At 44.0% G+C, this 21,274-nt stretch overlaps 1 protein-coding gene and 1 long non-coding RNA gene across 9 annotated transcripts in view; one reads left to right on the plus strand and one right to left on the minus strand.

The window, feature by feature from the left end:
* Positions 1-849: 849 nt before the first annotated feature.
* On the minus strand, positions 850-8,262 carry LOC134173630 (uncharacterized). 7 transcript variants are annotated; one of them, XR_009968330.1, is made up of 6 exons: positions 8,085-8,262; positions 4,058-4,698; positions 3,756-3,872; positions 2,064-2,233; positions 1,861-1,935; positions 850-1,638 (listed from the first exon to the last, which is right to left on the minus strand). It is a non-coding gene; the product is annotated as an uncharacterized LOC134173630 (long non-coding RNA). The 7 variants fall into 7 exon arrangements; XR_009968328.1 differs by having other exon boundaries at positions 6,155-8,262; XR_009968324.1 differs by lacking the exon at positions 8,085-8,262 and having other exon boundaries at positions 4,058-5,044.
* Positions 8,263-9,707: 1,445 nt separating this feature from the next.
* Positions 9,708-21,274, plus strand: part of GPD2 (glycerol-3-phosphate dehydrogenase 2) — a 66,772-nt gene continuing 55,205 nt past the window's right edge. Inside the window, exon 1 of one of the 2 annotated variants that reach the window (XM_062637831.1) lies at positions 9,708-9,851. The gene's annotated coding sequence lies outside the window, so the exon portion shown is untranslated. The remainder of the gene's footprint in view (positions 9,852-21,274) is intronic. The other variant, XM_062637830.1, reaches the window with a different exon arrangement.

Genomic DNA, 21,274 nt, shown 5'->3' on the forward strand with positions numbered 1-21,274 from the left:
GAATCCTCACCGTTCAATGCCTGAACTTTGGTCTCTTCGCTGTGTCAACTGGTGTAGCTCTGTGGATCCTGACATTCCAGTGCAGCAGAAATTTGTGCAGTGATAAGATATCCAGAGAACACCACCACTTGCACTGCAATACAGTGATGCCATGTTCTAATATAAATTGTGCACAGTCTTGACATTTAGTTTCTCTTGGTGGCGCTCCCACGAACAGCCACACCAAATTGTTTAAGGAAAAGCAAGATTAAGCGTCTCACATTCATTAAAATATATGTATGAGAAGCACAGCTGTGCTTAAGATATACTTCAGGCAGAATGGGCACCTACCATCAATCATTGCAAAAGAGGTGTTTTCTTCTTCAGAAAACACCTATCTGTATCTGGCACTACAGATAATGTTCCAGGTTCCTGTGTGAACATACATTAACACCTAAAGCTTCCCTATGGAGTCTCCTGCCTGCTTACCAGTCCTGCAGCAGTCACCTAACTCTTCCCAACCACACATTAAGTTTGTGGAAAGGGTGAAATTTTCCTGCACACACAAAGCAGAAGCTGAGCAAAACTTGTGTTCTTAATGAATCTGCAACTTCTTCCTTTCCACTGGCAGAAGGAAACACAGTAAATAATTCAGATAATAACGATTGTTTAGGCTATTGCTTACAGTTGCATCTGTCAGCCTTCAAAAACTGTTTTCCCAGACAAGCGTAGAACCAGAAATCCCAAAGCAGTTAAACAAAAAGCATTCATGTTGAGAAGACTCTTAATTCACTGTTTTAATATAACTGAAAGTTAGTCATGCTGAAGTAATAGCAACCACTGACCAACTCATTTCCCCCCTTCTCCTACTTTTATTCTTTCATTTCTGGAGAGTTGAGGCACTGCAGGCAAAGGTCAGCTGGCAGGGACGAATCGGTGATGTCTCTGCATGGCCATGTGAGAACCAGCTGCAATCTGTAAGAGAGAAGAGTCCTTGGACTGGCTCTCTTGGGCTGATCAGGGTCATTCACAAAACATGCTGTGCTTCTGAACTGCTGCTTGTTGGGGAATCATTTTGCAGAGCATTGCCACAGTAGCAAACTTTGCACTATTAGCAAGCTTCTCTTGTTCCCAGGGTAGAAACAAAACTCATTCTCGCAGTTGTTGTTCATAATTTAGAGAACAGTTTTCCACATCCATGAGACCACAGCTTGCATCTGCTTGGAACATCTGTGGATGTTGGATGACATACTGCAGAGATCTGTGTAAATCAGGAGGAGTCTGGCAACTCGTGCCTCAAGGAGCTCAGAAGTTGCTCTAGAACATGCTCTGGAAACTGTTTTTCAAACTTCATGACACAGGCTCGTACTTGGCTTCCCTTTTAAAATGACCCTATGTAGGAGAGTGCTGAATGAAGGAGAGAATTGAGACCTGTAATATTAGACAATGGTGGTCTGGAGCCTCAGAACTGATGAAAATTTCATAGGATCAGTTCAGCTGATTAAGAATATGCATCTTGTTCCAGTGATACAGTCTTTTGGACATTGTCTTAATCATCACAGTGGTTAGGAGAATCTTCCCTGAAAAACCTCAGTGCAGAAGGAGATGTTCTGTGCAAAGACAGCAGAGCAGTGCAGGACCATCCAGTGAAATTACTGTCTGAAATTTAAATACAGATACTTCATAAAAAAAAATGTGTCTCTAGCTGTCATCTATCAAATATCTGTAATTGTAGGAGTTCAGAAGATGGCTCGAATGGCATCAAGAATCCAACTTCATATAAAGTTATAGAATCTAGGGAAATACTTTTTAGTGAGATTGCTTAAAATGTACTTTTGTACATTTCTACCCAGTATCTGATGAATGGGTGGGAGGGTTTACCTTGTGAGGGACTTGGGACATCATCCCCTTTGGTCTTCTTCAAGTCTTTCAGGCAGCTAAGGAGATGCCACAGACCTTCACCAGAAACAAGGCAAAACTTGTTACAGGAAGAAGGAAAAGGATTTTCTTTGGCCTTTTTATCCCCCAGAAGGGGACAAACACTTTTTTTTTCTATTCTGAGTCCCCTTTAAAGGGACTTGTACCTTGATGCTTCTGCCTAAGGCTTGACACAGTGCCTTCCCATGGGCTTTGCTGCTGCAGAGCCGAGCCGTGGAACTCCAGTCTGCTGTTGACTCTGCGGTATATCTCTGAGGAAGATGCTGTAGCTTAGGGTCACCTGTAGACTCAAACATCCCAAGTTCAGCTGCTGTGGCTGCAGTAGGAACAAGGTAGGGATTAATAGGCAGTGGTGAAACAGCTCAAATCAACTTAAAATTGCAGGTGTGGATTACCTGGGGTGGGGTGAGTGGATAACATTCCCTCTGCCCAAGCACACATGGACCCATGTTCCCATGTCATTCGTTACAATTGCGGCTGTGCAGCCACCTGCTTTAAAACTGGTGTTGCATCAATCCTTATACACATGAAAGTGTGATGCCACAAATGTAGCTGTACTCTTTGCTCGGATGGACCTCTTCATGTGCTGTATGAAATGGAGATCTTGTTAGAAATAATGCCTGAGGAGTAATTCAGGCCTGCCTGAAACATAACATACCTCTCTGTAAGAACCAACTGCCCAATCATTGGTTTCTCATGCTTAACTAACACATACATAGTACTTAACATTACTGGAGAAGTCTAGCCAAGACTTCTTACTGGCCCCCAAAATAATGAAAGATAACTTCAGGCCTTTCAAAATGGCTTCTAAGTCCTCTTCAGTAAAGGCTTGCAAAGTGTGCTCTTTTCTCTGCTTCCAGAGTGCAGAAAAACTATACCATCTCTGGTGAGCTCTCCACTGAGTGGAGTACACGCACATCAACTTGATTTTAACAGGTCACGGAATAAGCCAGGCATTTAAAAATATCCACCTACCCAAAAGGACAAATGAATACATATTGCAGAGCCTTCAGCAAAGATTGTTGAAACAAAACAAACAAAACAACCGTGGTAATCTTTTAGGTAAGACTTATAATGTAGAACAACTTGTCAGTGCAGGTTAAAGTTTTAAGGCCTAGCAATTTTGACAGCGTCCCTTTGAGCACAGTGAGAGCACAGGGACGAGCAGGACAGCAAAAGGTCACTTGGTCACACATACCTGCTGCTTCTTTTAAGTTTATCTCAAGACCCACTAGGCACGTCCCAATTAATTATTTAAATCTGCAAGGAAGAATATGTCTGCAGATGAGCTAGAACAATCTTAAATTCTGGGGAAGCTGCAGGATGGCTGGCATGATCAAAAATCGTGCTAAGAGGAAGCCAGGGCACAATACCCAATCCACAGGCTCGGACACCTAGGGAAGTCATTTACATTCAGTAATGCTGATTTATTTCACGTATCAGCCAAGTGGGAACTTACAGATTTTCCTATATCCTTTCGTTTTCAACTGAACAGTTCTGGATTACAAAAGGTCACCAAACTCAAACTGATAATGATATATGTGGTTATTTAAAATAACTTTTCGCAACCCAAATATTGATTATGTTGCTGGCAATCTGCATAAATTCCTTATAAATCTGTGGACACCCTGAAAATGTTTGTCCCAGGTGCAGTTCAAATGGTGACAAACAAAAGCCATCAGGCAAGCAATGCTAGTGAAACAGGCATTGGAACAAGAGCCCCAAATCCTGCCTATTTATTATGTACTGGAATATAGGTGAGGGATTTCAAAGTGATTGTATATATCTTTGAATAAGTTTTCTAAGCTTTTCCCTAAACAATTCAATGGACAACATACCTGGATAAAAAGTGTATTTTCACATGGGCTGATTCTGGCCTGTCACTGTCTGAGAGAAAAAAAAAAATACAGCACAAATTCCAAAAAGCTTTTTGTGTTCTATTTTCTGAATATAATCTCTCACTCTGGCACAAATGAAGACAAAATAAATCACGTTTTTCATATTTCCTGCCACAACAAAGGTATTTAAACAATAGAAAATAAACACTCCTGAATAATCCAAGCAGTCTTGCTTTCTATAAGATACTGTCTTTCTTTTCTCTCTCTCTCTCTCCCAGTGAAATTCATGTTCTCTGTTAGACCTACCTCAGCTGTTTGCCCTAGAAGAATATGGATACTCCACATGGCTCCTTTTCACTGCCTAGCTCTCTAGTAGTTGCTTGTGCTGCAGGGAGAGGGCAATTAATTATTGCATTTGTTCTACAACAATGAATGTGACCTGTCACCTTATTCTTTTAAGACTGCAATTTTTTGCATTTGTTTCTGTGATTCAGCCCTGATGTGTTATCTTTATATAACAGCAAACAATGAGACACAATCATGATAGTAACACATTAGTTTTAATACAAAAATGAGGCACTTTCTCTTTTCAGATACACATGTGCACACAAACACCAAGGACGTTTTAATCTGTTGCATGGGAGGGGGAAAATGACTCAACACCAGCAATACAACCTGGCTCAGCCAGCAAACTGGCTGAGTACATCTCGTGTGATGTACTACAGTTGTATTTCTGAATGATACCAGACACCAGCAGCCAGAGATGGGAATACTTTTAATTATTTAATCATGGCCATGACTAGGTACTGTTATTTTATAATGGGAGGACCTACTGCAGGTCCTGCTTGAAAAAATCTCTGTAGAGAAATTCTGCTTCTGTTTCTGTCACTTCATTTCAAGTCTCCTGCCATTATTACCTCTTGCTCCTCCCAAAGACTTTTTCCTGAAGACAGATTAGGAGAAAACATATTTGTGAACATACAAACAGATTTTCTTCTTATGATACATAACACTGGCATATAGTCAGGCAACGGTGATAATCTTTTTCTCCATCTTCACTTGCTAATGAAGAGAAACTGCCTCCGGGGTTAAGGAGAAAAGGTGAACTCTCCCTGAACACAATTTACAGCTGCTGAGCACATGATTTCGGGCATCTAAAATTCTTGTCTTGGCACGTGTCCCAAGGACCAAGCCACATGCATGGAGACTTAGAAGGTAGTATTTTCATCTAGACATTACATAAAAAAACAGACTCAAGATGGATGAATTGTGTGGTACTTTCAGGTATCTAATTTTTTTTTTACCTAATGTTGTCAAAATCTGCCATTATTCAAACTTATAAAGACCAACCTTTACCAACCAGTAACTAAGTTAAAAACCCAGCTGGAAAAGTAACTAAGATAAAAAGATAATGGTAGTTAAAGAAGCATAATAAAGGGAAGAAAGAACAACCCATCCCTTGCTTGGGGGTAGCTGAACATGTGAACAGGTAGAGAACCACTCCTGGAAAGGGAGATTGCTAGAAAAATGGGATCCTTATAAAAGTTTTCAGTCATTCTTGGATTTACCTTATACGAGAACAGCAATAAGGCACTTGCGTTTTTTACTGCCCTTTAAGATTTTCCTGGCTCGGAAGAGTTCGTGAAACACAGAAGTGCTGGGGTGCAGAATATATTTACTTGGGAACTGGATGTACACATATTTTACACTTATACGCTGCCTTGTTCTGAATCGATCAAAAATTATCGTAAATTGATACTGACAATGCAGCCACATCTGGGTAGACAACAACCCTGAGGCGTGGGAGGGTAACAAATTTGTGATGATGCTTTGAATAGTTGTTAGAGACAGACAAAACAACATTTAGTATCATGTTAGTACAGACATATATGGGGTAGGTATTCACACCTAGAACTTGTGTGTGTTGGATTATGCTGAAATTATTCAGCACAAATTGCATTTAAATCCATTTTCTCTCAGTCCAATTACTCTTCTTCCTCTCTCACACTCTAAAAAAAAAAAAAACCAAACAAACAAAAAACACACACAAAAAAAAACCAACAAAAAGCCCAACCGAAAAAAAACCTGAAATCCAACCAAACTATACTCTAAAAAAAAAAACAATGAATCCACTTTTGGGCCTTTTCCTTTCATTGTCCATTCATTCTGTCCAGCTGAGGTACTCCTGTAGATTTTAAGCTCGAGTATCTGTTGAATACACTAATTCCAGCTGCCACTAGAGACCTTATTTCCTTATAAGAGCACTGCCATGTGCCTGGGGTAAAAACTGCTTCCAGCACTGGTGGCCTGAATATCACTTACTTTGCAAAACTTCTGAAATCCAACCCTTGCAGTTGTTCACTGACTTTAAATGCTACCTAGAGAATTGACAGCCATACCTTGCTATTGCAGCATCCAGTTTAGGTCATCTGGTTATATCTGACCCAAGAGGGAGGGATTAGGTTCCTATGGCCTTACCAGATGGGACCTGCTACTGACATTTCACTGGCTGACAGGAACAGGGAGCATGCCAGAAGGATAGTGGGAGGGAGGCGTGGCCCATCCTTCATGGCAGCAGCAGGTTGTTTTACTGTGCCTGATAGAAAACACGTCTCATGCTGCCTATAAAGCACGTTGACTAAATAGTAAGCATGGAAGAACAGCGATAAAAGCACTTTCTGGGAGACAGCCAAGAAGCACAATTAGAGGCACTGCTGATCCCTGTGTGCCTGGAAAGCAGGGAACCACAGGGAGTACAGTGTAAAGGGTGTGGAGAGGCCCTGCATATGTGACACCAACTGCAACAGGCAACTGATACAGCAGTATGTGGGCAGAGACAGACTTGTGATGGGCTTACAGGTATAAACAGTCATATGATCAGCTTGTGGTTTTGCCCTTCATGGAAAAGGAGATCCCAAATTCTTGTGGAACCACAACTGCAGTGCACTAATAATGTAAAGTTGCATGGAAAAAAGCCACAGCTAAAAGTTTAACAATGTGTTTTGGGGGAGGAGGAAGAACCTGGCTTATCACTAATGTGTGTCTTGCTTTCTCACTGCAAAAGAAGCAACAGGCAGGAATCTCCAGATGATTCCTCAAAAAACACCTAGCTATATTGGCCAGCTGCATCCCTAGGACCCTGGAGTGTGGGAACAAGGATGAGAAACAAAGATGACCGTTAAAGACCATAACTCTTAGAATCAGCTCTTCCAAGTCTTGTCATTTGGTATCACAGAACAGAAAGAAGAATGAGGGGATACAAAATCATAGAATCACAGACTGGTTTGGGTTGGAAGAGACCTTAAAGATCATCCAGTTCCAAGCCCCCTGCCACAGGCAGGGACAACTTCCACTAGATCAGGTTGCTTAAAGCCCCATCCAACCTGCCCTTGAGCACTGCCAGGGATGGGGCAGCTACAGCCTCTCTGGGCAACCTGTGCCAGTGCCTCACTGGAAAACACTTCTTCCTGATATCTAATCTAGATCTGTAATCTTCTCAGTTTAAAGCCATTTACCCTTGTCTATCACTACCTGCCCTTGTAAAAAGGCCCTCTCCAGCTTTCTTATTGGCCCCATTAGGCACTGGAAGGCTGCTTTAAGGGTCTCCCTGGAGAGATCCCAACCCCAGCTCTCTCAGCCTGCTGAAATGTCTCAAGGTATCACCCCATCGGCAACTTACAAGCCTTACACAAGTGCCCAGGGATGCTCAAGACTAGGAATCTGCTGTTTTGGAGAGGTAAAGAACTGTGAAGCTTTCAGCTCAGGAAGCCCTCAATAGAGAAAAACAAGCCTGCATACCCCACGCTGCAAAACTAAACTGAGATTCACCTTGTCCAGCACTTGTGCTCCGAAGTTCCCTCTCTGTCACAGGGCAAGTGTCACCCTGTGATAGGCTCCTGAGGGCCTGCTGTGCAGCCTGCCTGCAGGTAGAAACTCTGGCTTTGCTGAGCAGCTGGATTAGCTGCTAAACTTTGCTTCTGCCAAGTCCGGTAGAAATCGGGAGCTCACTGGGGCTCATGAGAAGTTTCAGTTGAAGTAAAAGTGCTGGCAGGTGTATAAGGACGCTGAATCATCATTTCTCAACTATCTTCATGCCATACTGCCACAGTATGTGCACTGGAGAGGACAACTGAAAGATATGAGAGCTTCTATATATCCATTATGCACATCGTATATTTTTTTTTCTGTCAAAGGTGCATCCTCAGAGATGTAGCATTTTTCTGGTATAGGATTTCCTCTGTGAATCATCCAGGTTATGAATATTACAGCTCTACTACAGGTCAAGAGATGTGTCGGAAAGGTCCTCTCTCTGCTGCACTGTTTACTTACCCACTATGCAAGCAGTGAAGGATCTACAGTAAACAAATGGGCATTAATATATATTAATATAATGGATCTGTTCCCCATAAGGAAGAAACCTCTGGTGACCCGAAAGCGAATCACCACCAGAATTCCTCAGAAACGACGATGATCAGTTCATTCAAATACGAGTTCCCGGCTGAAAGGCAAGGGCGAGCAGCCCCAATGCCCGATGCCCACCGGAACCAGGGCCGGGGCCGGAGCCGTGGAGGGAGCCGCGCCCGCCCAGCCGGGGCCGGAGCCGGAGCCGGAGGAGGGGCCGGGCTTCACGCCGCTCTCTTCAGCGCCGGAGCGGGAGGCGGGAACAGGCCCCGGCAGCGGGGCCTAGCACACGCGTTTTCCCCTAAGGCGAGGAGGCCTCCCGCAGGGTCCGGCTGCGATCTGCCGCCCGGGCCCAGCGGCGGGCAGGGAGGGGAGGTGCCGTTGCCGTGAGGGCGGAGCGAGGCGGGGGCGGTGAGCTGCCGGCGGCAAGACGAGGTGTGCCGCGGCCGGAGGAGGCGCGCAGGTAGCCGCCCGGCATCCCTCTGCAGCCCGGAGAGGGAAGTGAGCTCGCCCGGGGTCCTGCAGTAAGTGGCGGTCGGGGCTGGCGGCGGGGGTTCGACAGCGGGAGGGGAGCGGAGTTCTTGCACCTGGGCCCGGCCGCGGAGAGGAGCAGTCCGGGCCTCGGGGCTGGCTCTGCGGGAGCCCCCGCCGCGGGCGCTGCCCCGGCTCGGAGGGTTTTTCTGTGCGCGATCTGTACCGGACGCACGTGTGGTAACCGAGGGTTAAACCGTAAAGTTCCTTTTATTATAAATCGCATCATTACCTTCTTTTTGCTTCCCCAGATCTTACTTTTGCAATGCACAGTAGGAGTTTGTGCTGCCAAGGGCTGCCAGCCCCTTCTCCCTGTTTTATTTAAGCTTTTGGGTGGAAAAAATAGTAAAAAACTGGATTGTGTGGTTGTTTCATGGAAGTGGTACGAAGTCCGTGGCAGCTGTCCCGCTTGCCTGTGCGTTTTCACCCTGCTCAGGGACTGAGCTCCATCAGCGTTCTCGGACATAGAGGCACAGCCCCGGTGTCTATTTGCACTTTTGTGGGTATCTACGTATAACAAACAGGTTTGCAGAACTCATCAACTAGATTTTATTTCTTAGACCTGGTAGATTACAGTGTCTCCTGTTATTAAAAAAAAAGTGAATTCTGGACAAGGAATAGCGTAGCTGTAGTTAGTCTGAACTTTGGAAAATGAGAGTTACTTCTCACGTTGAACTTATTAAGGGGACCATTTCTGGATGAGACCATATCAGTCTTAACAAGTAAGCCCTAAGCTTTGTTGCATTCTTACCACTTCAGTAGCCATTTATAAGACCATGACTAGGAAAAGATATAAACGTGTGTATGTGGAGACTCTGAGTTTAAAGCAGCCACTTATTACCTGTGGAACTTACTCTGCTGTTTACTGTAAACTGGTAGTACATGTGTATTGAAAGAGAGCTGCTTTCCACCTGTTGCTGGGAAGCAAGGGTTCCCTCCACTCTGAGGGCTGCATTTTTCTCTCTACCCTGCTCCTTGCTACATGCCCTAGTCTCTGTGCTGTGGTGCGAGGCCCTCATATCAGGGAGCTGTACCTGCTGCGCCTGTGCAAGGCTTTCTTGAGGGGCAAAGGCATTGAACTGTATCAGGAGTGGTGGCAGGAACACATCTCCACCCTTGCTCAGTTGCAGTGGATTCCCAGCTACTCACAGGACAGCTGCAGACGTAAGAACTGCTTTCTATTGAAGGCCTGGAGCACTGCAGTTGCATGAGTCTGTTACTGCTACAGACTCTTGCATTTCTCTTTTAGTGGTCCTCGGGGTCATGGCTAGACTTTTCTGTATATCTTGTTTTCATTCTCCGTGTTTGCAGTCTGCTTCTGCACTTGGATCTCTTTGAGCCATGACTGCTAGTGGGCAACAGGGTTTCCATCCAGAAGGTTTCCTGCCTGAGCGGTTTGCCCAGGTAATCACAGAAAGTTTGGCCTCAAGATTCTGAAGTCCATTTGTGAGGTGATCTTCTGACCATGGATAAGAAGAAAGCTTGGAAACCCAGCTGTTCAGAGCATGGTGTATTTTTAATTGACATTAATCACCTTTTCTCACTTATTCATAGATACGGTTCCTCAGAAATGTTTAGGGATGAGCAGGGACTGACAGTAAAGATGCAGTCTGATATTTCAAGATTTCTAAGGGTTGATAGCTAAGGCAAAATCCAGTATTGTCTCTTCTGAAATAGCAATAATTAGAATATAATTAATGTCAGATGTTACCAATTTTTTTTAGTTTAACTTTGGATGAAAGTTTTGAGTAGACACGCATGAAAAATTCTACACACACCTTCTGTCCAACTTACAGTGTAACTTTGTATATATATATATGGGTATACACTTGGGTTTGCTTAATTATGTGTGCATATGTATGCATGTGCAGGACCATAGTAATAATAACTTTGTGATCTAGGCCTGTTTTACATAATGTAATTTTATCTAGGAGATCCATTTTTACCTGGTAATTTGTCACCAACAGAAATTTGGAAAGCTGGATGGATGTGGTAGGTTCAATGGCCGTTAAAGCAAACCACTTTTCCAAATGAAAGCTCATGCAGGTTCCTTTCTGCCCCCTCCTTTGTCTTCACACAAGTCTCTGCAAGCTTTAGCAAATATTTAAAAGAAACGTTCCTTTTCCACAGTCAGTTTGCAGTAGTTACTTTCTACTTTCACAGAAATATCCCAAGGGTTTCAAAAGAAGGGTTTGCATTTGCAAGTAGCTCTGTTAAGCAACAGCTTACTTTTATGGCAGTGCTTGTTTACATGCTGGAGAAGAGGACTTGGAGAATTATTTTACCTTTTCTAAAATATACAGGCCTGTGCTGCACCCAGTTTCAACCTGAGGTCCGATAGCCTAGTTGTATAATTCAGTTAATTTCTGTATGTTGTTTAGCCTTTGGCTGTAGTGTGAGCCTGCATTTTTCTAGGGATTAGCTTTATCGCTGTGGGTGTGCCCACTGCATCTGATGGGACCTCATGGGTGTGAGTGGGACTGCAGCCCTCTGCTTCCAGAAGGGTAAGGATAGCTGTGCCCATGACTGACCTGGGCACCTGCCTGTTCCCTTCCTTGTGGGCATGCTCAGGAGGGTGGGAGACAGCCAACAAGCCAAGTGCTGGGTAAAGAGGGAAACTAACGCAAAATAAAAATTAGTGGCTGAAAAAAAGAAAGACTGAAGCAGGAAGTGGAAAACTGCTCGCCTTTTAAAGAAGGAAGGCCTTGTGCGCTTGAGCTGCTCCATGGGTATTTGTGGGTCCAGTCTGTAGCTGCTTGAGGGTAAATGATGCAGGGCACATGGACACCATGGAGACTGTGGTCTCAGCACCAGCCATTTGCTGTAGGGGTCCGCTGCAGCTGTGCCACAGATCTTGCTAATGTAGATGTAGCCTATTTCTTCTAAAAAGTGTTACTTTAGAAAATAGTTGTTATTATGTAATGAATAAACAATTTGAAATCAAAACTCTTACAGTATCAGGGTATTGCTTCTAGAAGCATTCTGTATCCTGACATAACTTCGAGCCAGGTTCTCAAGTAACTCTCAAAGGGGTTTCCAGATGCCAGATGCGCTTGCTCCAAGTTATCTCCAGATACTGCTGATTGCTGATGGAGCCCGCCCAGGTTGTCCTTTCTCTGCTCTCTCCAGGTACAAAGTCTTGAGCTGTGCCACCCTTTTCTTTGCTTGGCAACGTGTTTCTCAAACCAAGGGTTGATTCTGATTTCGAAATGTTACTGAATGTATGCCCCTCCTCTGGGATTAGATTTGTGTATGTGTACTATCAGGTCTCAATCTTTATTCCAATGTATAAAACTAGGCTACTTCCTTGACATGCCTAAGTAACCACCTAACATGTAGCTATTTTTTGAGCAGGTACCTGTTTGTATGTGCAGGTCTATGTCCAGTCTTGTAATAAGCAAACCATTTTCAAATCCTCTCCTCTTTAGTGCTTGACTAAGGTGGGAAAGAAAACCATGGATATAGTTCAGTATTAGGATCAAGCTGTGTTTGGTAGACTGTCTAATGAAATATCTACGTTAAATACAAGGGGAATGAAAAATATCAGAAGAAAGGGTGAACAGCTGTAAATTAACTGGGTTTAACAAGGACATTTGTGTCTAATTACAGTGATTGGTTTATAGATTGATTTATAGTCTACCTGGACTTGTTCAAAGCATTCACCACTGTCCTGCATGACATACTTGTCTCTAAGTTGGAGGGACATCAGTTTGAAAGATGGACCACTCGGTGGATAAAGAACTGGCTGGATGGCCACACGCAAAGAGTTGTGGTCAATGGCTCGATGTCCAGCTGGAGACCAGTAATGAGTGGTGTCACTCAGGGATCGGTGTTGGGACCGGTCTTGTTCAACATCTTTGTTGGTGACATGAACAGTGGGATTGAGTGCGCCCTCAGCAAGTTTGCCGATGACACCAAGCTGTGTGGCTCAGTTGGTACGCTGGAGGGAAGGAATGCCATCCAGAGGGACCTTGAAATGTTTGTGAGGTGGGCTGATGCCAACCTTATGAAGTTTAACCATGCCAAGTGCAAGGTCCTACACCTGGGTCAGAGGCATCCCAGGCGCAGCTACAGGTTGGGCTGAGATTCAGAGCAGCCCTGCAGAGAAGGACTTGGGGGTGTTGGTCGATGAGAAAATGAACATGAGCCGGCTTCAGTGTGCACTCGCAGCCCAAAAAGCCAACCGTATTCTGGGCCGCATCAAAAGGCGTGTGACCAGCAGGTCGAAGGAGGTGATCCTGCCCCTCTACTCTGCTCTTTTGAGACCTCACTTGGAGTATTGTGTGCAGTTCTGGTGTCCTCAACATAAAAAGGACATGGAACTGTTGGAACAAGTCCAGAGGAGGGCCACGAGGATGATCAGCACCTCCCATATGAAGACAGGCTGAGAAAGTTGGGGCTGTTCAGCCTGGAGAAGAGAAGGCTGTGTGGAGACCTCATAGCAGCCTTCCAGTGTCTGAAGGGGGCCTACAAGGATGCTCGGGAGGAGCTATTCATTAGAGACTATAGTGACAGGACAAGGAGTAATGGGTTCAAACTTAAACAGGGGAAGTTTAGATTGGGTATAAGGAGGAAGTTCTTAACTGTGAGGGTGGTGAGGCACTGGAATGGGTTGCCCAAGGAAGTTGTGAATGCTCTGTTCCTGGTGGTGTTTAAGGCCAGGCTGGACTTAGCCTTGGGTGACATGGTTTAGTGTGAGGTGTCCCTGTCCATGGCAGGGGGGGGTTGAACTAGATCATCTTAAGGTCTTTTCCAACCCTAACTATTCTATGATTCTATAGGATTTGCAAGTTGTTATTATTGTGTGTGTGGTGGGGGTAAAGATCAACCATAAACCCCACTAATAGAGAAAGCAAGAGTGAGTATTTGAACTGTTTAAGTTAAATACAGTAGCACAAGAACAAAAAAGTATGGAAATCATACTCTGTACATTTTGTCAGTAATCAGGCCAGAGACTGTTTTTTCCACTCCTTGGATGGCAGATTTCGACGCCATCGTTCAACAAGACAGGAGGGAATTTAAATAATTTTAGCATGAAATTTGATAGATATATTATGATGTTTATATGGTGGGAAAGCTCAGTATACTCATGACCTCAGTGTTTCTTTGTATTCCTGTTAGTTCCTGGGTAAAGTGCTGGGGATTGCAGTCATCTCTGTCTGTAGGGATTGCCTTTTTCTCAGAAACACGTTGCTTTCTCTGTCTGAAAACCCAGTAAAGATCTGCAAATCAGACTTTTGCTGTCATGATCTGTAATACATTTTTTTGGGGTAGGAGGGTAACAAAACAGAAGAAAAAGAAGTGGTTAGGTTAAAAATATAAATAGTGGAAGGAGAAGCTCCTTGTATGGAGCTTAAAGCAGGTGGGGTATTGTGTAATGCTGGGTGTGAAAATCTTGGTACCTGAGCACAGAAAGGAAATTAAGTAGTTTGAAACAGTGGGGACCAAGAAAAGTGATGAGGACAGTATGCCCATTTCTTGCTTTATTTTTCTGCATAACAAGCGCTGCAACTACTTTTGGGCATGGCACATAGGGAGGATTTTCCCATATAAGTAGACTGCTGCTTTGCTCCCCCTGATTAGTGCAGGGTGAACTGTAGTTGTTTCAGGTTTTAATCTGATGTACAAGGACTTACAATTTTGTGGTGTTGTCTGTGGCTGTGAGGGACCTGTAACCCTGTGAGCTGTCTATAGATATTGTAGGTTATGTTTCTGTGCTTGGTTGGTGAGGTAGTTCTTGGATAATTCCTTAACTAAAAGTACTGTAACTTGTATTTAAGAACCTGAAGTAGCCATCAGAGGTTTTAGGAGAGGATCTGGAGGGTGGACTCTGCTAGGTTTTGTACACATGGGAACTCTTCCATAGTGTGCAGCTTCATTATAGATACGGATTACAGGAGTTACAGGTAGAAGCCATGAGTGCATGAGTCAGTGGCCCAGAATTCTGCTGGTGAGGTAGATAATGAGCTCTGGTTGCCCTTCAAAGCGTGCTGCTTTGTTCTCTTGTTTGCTGTAGTTACTAGATTGGTTAGAAGTAGTAGCACAGTGCAGGCCAGAAGACCAGGCCCATGTCAGCTGAGGAGAGATGCTTGATGACTGTTAGGAGTGCTGCAGGTGAAGCATCTTCTCTTGGATTGGTTTAAGCTTTATCACTTGCTTTTAAGACACTTCAGTTAGTATGCTCTGGCATCCTATGTAATGTGGTGTTAATCACTTCAGTTTAAAAAGCTAGAGACAGCTGGTAGCTGATCTTATCAAGGGGGATGCTGATAGGATTATTTTCTGATTACATCCCTTTTTTCTTGTTTGGCCACTTCCTGCATTGGCACACCCTGCAAACTGCCAGTAACTGTGCTCTCAAATTAGTACAGATTTAAATGCTTGAGTTACCCACAGTGAGAACCCTAATTGTGGCCTGTCTTGCTGCTGTTATGTGTGCTGTCAGTAGCCACCTTTTAAGTAGTCCTCCAAGAAGGATCAAAAGCTGAATTAGAGGGAACTTAGGATAGCAACTTAAGCTGTTGGGAGAAGCAGAGGCGATGTGAAACTCTTGGCTCAGCCTGGAGGGACATTGGTCTGGGGCTCTCATCATTCAACACCTACCTGAGAAGCTTTTGGAATGAATGAGGCAGATCAAATTAGACAATGCTACTGCACCAGTGGCAGATTATGTAAACTGTAGTGGTGATGATTGTAAGTTTTCTATTTTTAAGTCTTCCATTGAGTGACTCACTTTATTAGATGTGTTCATTTAAAATGGAATGTGAAGCACCCAGATACCATGGTAATGGCCTCATAAAGCACACAGATATACAACATAACAGATTGGATTTCTTCTCTTAATTTAACAGATTTTGCGTCTCATAGACCATATCTGATGGCAGCATACAGGGCGTCACACGCTCCTATTGCTAAGCTCTACAGTTTGTATCCATCTGTCTCTTCATTTTTGCTAAAGTAGTCATCTTTGATCTCTGCCTCACAATTCTGCATCTGAATTTCCCACCATTCCCCTTCCTTCCCTCTTCCTTGGTTCCTTTCATTCTTTCATCAACTCTGGCCATGCACTGCCTAAATCAACTGGATATTTTACTACTTAGAAAGTACTTGAGTACAGAAACTTGTGTTTTAGTCACCTGGCCCCCTGAGGTTGGAGTGGGTTACACAACTCAAGATAAGGTCCAGCTGATAGTCTTGCAGCTACCTGGGTAGGCATTACAGAAAGGCAAGTCACTCCTAGGATTTATGTCAGCCTAATGAGAACTGTGGGGTGGCAGATGTTTGTTGTGTGAGGCGTGATATTCAGAAGCATCTACTGAAGATGGGTGTTGAAATTACTTCTTTAAAAATCAGGGGGTAAGTTGCACTTTGTATGCTTTTTGGTTTTCAAGTGTCAGGCTGAAAGTGAAGCAAAGGAATCCTGCATTTAGGAAGTATGCTGGTTGACAAAGTGGAGCCCTTGTCCATGAGGCAGGAGGTCCAAGGTCTCTTAGCCTGTGAGGTTCAGCTGGGGACCTCGCTGAGGCTGGGTCCTCACTGAACTTGGACTCTGGAGTGGGAATTTCCTGAGGCAGTGGCTATTGCTGCTTTACAGCAAAGTCAGTATGACTGAATTGCTGGTTAAGTAACGCGCTGCAGCAGGGAACAATTCTTAATGTGACGACAGTTTGTGTTAACTTTCTTAACTTTTGGAAACTGAAAGCATGATGTTGTCTTGAGAAATCTTTAGTGTAGTTTCCATTTCATGTAGACTAGCTCCTCCCCCCACCCCCCCTTTCAAGTTTGAAGCCTCTTTCTTCTTATCAGGAATCGTTTAATAGCTAGAAATTTGAGCTAATGTCCCTGTCAATCTTTCTCAGCTGTTTCGATGAGCAATGTTCCCCGCAGGGTTATTTAACTCTTTGGGCAGATCATGCTGTACTCAATAGCCGCTCCTTGCCCTGGCAGCATGCCGTTGGCTCCTCCCGTGCCAGTCAAGGGCTCCCTGCTCCTGCTGGAGCTTGTTCTAGAGCCTCTCAGGGACTCAACGCACTGAGGGCCTAGGTCCAAAGGGTGCCATTTATTGCCTGTATCAAAACTAAGGATAAGCTTTAACATGCAGATTTACAGTGTCAGAGGACACACAGTAATAAAGCACTGTACACTGAGCCTTTATAAAGGTGACTCAAAATATTTGTGTTATGGAAAGATCACAGAATGGCTTATTTCTGACTGCATCACTTCCTATGCTGTTTGCTCTAATAATTTTCATTAAAATAAAATTTAGTTTCCATCACAAGCTACTGATCTCAGCTTGGAAGAGAGTCAAGTTTATTACCCAGTTGCAAAAGGTGAGGGTTTTTTAAGCATAGGCTCCTCTCTTCCTCCATAGCACTCTGTGTACAACCTTTGCCATAACTGTGGACTGCATTCTTTTCCCTTTCATCTTCTGTGCTCTGGTTTATCCTGCTGGTGCCAACAGCAGCTTTTAACATTCATTCTGGGACAGAGCTTGAGTTAAAAAACCACGAGTGTATGTTTAGAGAGCCTCTAATTTCTCTTGGAGGTTGTGTACACTAAGGCAATGCTTAAGCCATCCTCCTGCTTAGAGACTTTGATGTGTGCCATTTCCCACATGCACTGCAGTTCCCTTCAGAAATAAACTTGAGCATTTGGGGAGGGAGATCATAGAATGATTTGGGTTGCAAGGGACCTTAAAGACCTTCTGGTTCCAATGCCCCTGCCACAGGTAGGGACACTTTCCACTAGACCAGGTTGCTCCAAGTCCCAGCAAACCTTGCCTTGAACATTGCCAGGGGTGGGGCAGCCACAGACCCTCTAGGCAACCCATTCCACTATCTCATCACCCTCATAGAGAAGGGGTTTTTTTCTTAATGTCTAATTTGAATTTCCCCTCTCACAGCTTAAAGTTATTCCCTGTTGTCCTGGCACTACGTACCCTTGTAAATTGTCCCTCCAGCTTTCTTGTTGGCCGCTTCAGGTGTTGGAAGGTGCTCTAAGGTCTCCCTGGAGACTTTTCCAGGCTGAACAGCCCTAGCTTTATCAGCCTGTCTTCATAGGAGAGGTACTCCTGCTCTGTGATCGGAGCCCCACTGAGGAGTTGGGGCAGAGCGCTGGCATGGCACATGGTGGCAAGGCACATCTGTACCGTCTGTCCACTGGCTGTTTGTCTGGGGCACTGCCTGCTTGCAATACCTGCTAAATGTGAGCTTGCAGGTTCCTAGAATGAAATTGAGATGCTCTAGGTATAAAAGCACCATCTGTAGGTTCAAATGCCTGTCTAGCTTTGTGTTGGAGCAGTGTATGGTAAGTTGTATTTTCCTTTCTGTCCTTGAATAAGCTTCTCTTAGTGATGGTGAGCAAGATTTATGTGGCAATTTGAGCAGCTGCTCTCCTGGGAGTGTTTTGGGTTTGGCTTTTTTTTTCCTGGAGAATTGTGTTAATTGTGCCTATTGGCTCTGAGGAGAGCTAACACCTGTAGCTGGCTATTGGGCAAACAGAGGGTAGTCCCTTCCCCAGAGCTGATGGCTGAGGCTGGAAGTCCCTCCTGTATAGAGAGTGCTGAGTCTGACTGTTTCTTTATATTATATATGTTATCTTGTGTAACAAAAGTGACAAACTGTTCTTGGTGGCATATCTAATGTCATTTTAGTGTGGTTAGGAATGCTGTATCCACAGTAAGACTGGTGGAAGGTCCCACTGCAGGAGTGATCCTGACCCCCAGTACCTACATGCCTGCGCTTTCATGCCTCCTGTGGTGGTGTCTGGAGCTCAGTGGTGGTGTCCTCTGAGTTGCTGTAAGCTAGTTGTGTAAGTAGGAAGGCTTGTCACAGCTCTGTGCATCTTGTATGTGCCGTGAAAAAATGGGGCTTATTTGTCGAAGAAGCTATGGGACGATTGGATCAAGTTTTAACAGTATGTGGGCAACCACAGCTGTATTCAAAGGATATTAAACTGGGACAGCAGACGTGAGTGCTACTTGGCTGTCCAATCTGAAGCCCCTTCAAGGTCTGAATCTGAAGCCTTTGCTGAATCACAGAATCCCAGGTTGGAAGGGACCTTGAGGGTAATCTGGTCCAACCTTTCTAAGCAAAGCATGACCTAGACTAGATGGCCCAGCACCCTGTCTGGCTGAATCTTAAAAGTGTCCACTGCCAGGGAATCCACCACTTCCCTGCAGAGGTTATTCCAATGGCTGGTTGTTATCATGGTGGAAAATTTTCCTCTTGTGTCCAGTTAGAATCTCTCCAGGAATAACCTGGAGAGAGTACCCATTACTCCTGTCTTCTCCATGTGACTCCTTGTGAACAGGGAGTCTCTGTTTTCCTTGTAGCCACCCTTCATACTGCATACTGAAACTACTTTTGAAGCACCTGTTGTCCTGCTGTGGTTTCCAGTCTGACATTTAGGAACACTCAGGTCTTTCTTGTGTTTTCCTTTTCTTATCAGTGCACATTTGCGTCTTGCTTCATGTGAGGAAGCCATGTCTGGGAGGCAGTGGAAGCGAACTCAGGCAACACTGCTTCAGTTCCCCAGACTTGGTTTCTCATGGTTGAGTGCCTGCACTTCTGGGTGCTGGTGGAGCTATGCAGCCTTCTGTGTGTGTTCTGTTGTGTTGTGTTGCTTGCGCTGGGTTCTGTAGGGTAAGAGTCACTGGTAGAAATTCAAAGGGGGAAAAGGTAAGTATGCCAGAAGACTGTGCTATAATAGGTACCACTCTAAAGATTTTTGTATTTAATCCAAAATTTTTCAGAAACCAATTTGGAGTCAAACTTTTGTTTGATTTTGATAATCATTTAACTTCTGAAGACTTACTGTCCTTTATACATAGGAAGGAATATTTATTGCATGCAGTTGGCACCGGCATTTGAGCTCTTAGTAGAAGTTTTACATAGGAAACTGTTAAATTAAAGCTATTTGTTTGCCTCTGTAGTATTGTGTTTAGCTAGTGACAGATGCCTCAAAGCCTTCTGGACCAAAGCAAGCATTGTGGAGGTACAGGGGCTTTTGTTGCTTTTGCTGTTTAAATGAATTGTCTTATCTAGAAGAACTAGTGTTTATCCTAGCTAATGAATGAGAACCTATAGCATCCATAACTAAACTGTTGGCACCTATGAGTACATCAGTAAGGTGGGGGTTGTGGAAGGTATGTTAGCATGGCAGGGTGCTGGTACTAATGAGAGCCATGGAAAAGATGGCTTGAACTGAGGCAGCTGAAAGCAGAGATCTTGGGACTGCACCAGCGATTTGCAGAGGCCTGTTGGGAGGTGGAAACTGAGGAGATGGAGCTCTCTGAATACAAAGAGCAGGCATAATATTTGTCATTATCTTATTTCCTAGCATTCACCGAGTGCAGTTTTTATTCAGTATGTGAGCATATTCTGTTTGAGGGTTGGGTTGGTATTTTTGTTGTGTTTTTTTTTTTAAACAAAAAAGCTATCAGAAGGAAGTTTACTTCAAACGACTGAAAAAGAGCACAAGGCTATATATGTAACTCAATTGCAGTGAGTACTGAATCAATTCTGATTACTTCCACAAGTTTGTGCTGCATTACTGTACAAACAACTTGAAATCTGCTGTGCAATTTTGGGGGGATTTGTGCTTTTTTTTCTTCATCTGTGCAATGATATTTCTAGTGTAATTCACAACTTCAGATTTAGGTTGATGAAGTAAGGGTTTTTTGACCCATAATTAAAGACATAATGGTAAAATAGCTACATCATTTCTTCAGTTTTAAAAACTTGGGTGTTTTTTGTTTGTTTTTTTTTTCCTTTTTTTTTAAAAAATAAATTACTTCCAAAGCTGCCTAGGAAACTGTATTTTAAAAGTAAACTGGTGTGGGCAGTGATCACGGAGACATTTAGTCAGTGGTTTGCATACCTTGCACTGCTCTAATTCAGTCCCACTCAGCAAAATTGTAATGGGTTAACTTAGGTAGGTATATACCTGGTCTTCAGCATGAGGTCTCAGAAAAGGTGTGAGGAGGCAGGTGGCCAGAAGGAACAATTAGCGTTGGCTGGGCTTTCAGTTACCTCTGATTCCCCTGGGGTAGAGAGTGCTCAGCACTTGACCAGGAGCCCCTTGGGCTGTGCTTGCCATCCCACACAAGCTGCTGAGCTGTGGCACTCAGTTTGTTCATGACTAATGAACCTTTGAAGAGTTCAGTTGAACAGGGATAAGTAGGGATTTGTGCTTCAGCCATCACCTTTTCTTACTGAACTTGGCAAAACACTGAAAGGATCCACTTCCATTTGTTTTGTTGAAAGCCAGTATCTCTGCAGACATGTGAGCCAGCTTGTTGGAAGATGCTAATTTGTTCTTTTTAAACTCCTGTGGATTCTAGAGCATATTGTGTTCCCAGAACAGGCACTTGTAAGGCTTTCATACTCTTCCTTGAAGTGACTCCTTTGCTGATGCGTAAGGTGTGTGAAACTACTTCAAGACTGTCACCAGTTTGCAGTCTGAAAGATGAGTTATTATTCTAGCAAATTGAAGAAACCTTATGGTAGAAGTGTGTGTAGTACACAGCGTGCTTGTATTACATGTATGTATTCGCCATCACCATATGCTTCTGTGGCTATAGACAG

Source organism: Pezoporus occidentalis, unplaced genomic scaffold, assembly GCF_034315485.1.
Source record: "Pezoporus occidentalis ecotype Australia unplaced genomic scaffold, CSIRO_AGI_Poc_V1 ctg54, whole genome shotgun sequence".
Taxonomy (NCBI): Eukaryota; Metazoa; Chordata; class Aves; order Psittaciformes; family Psittacidae; genus Pezoporus; species Pezoporus occidentalis.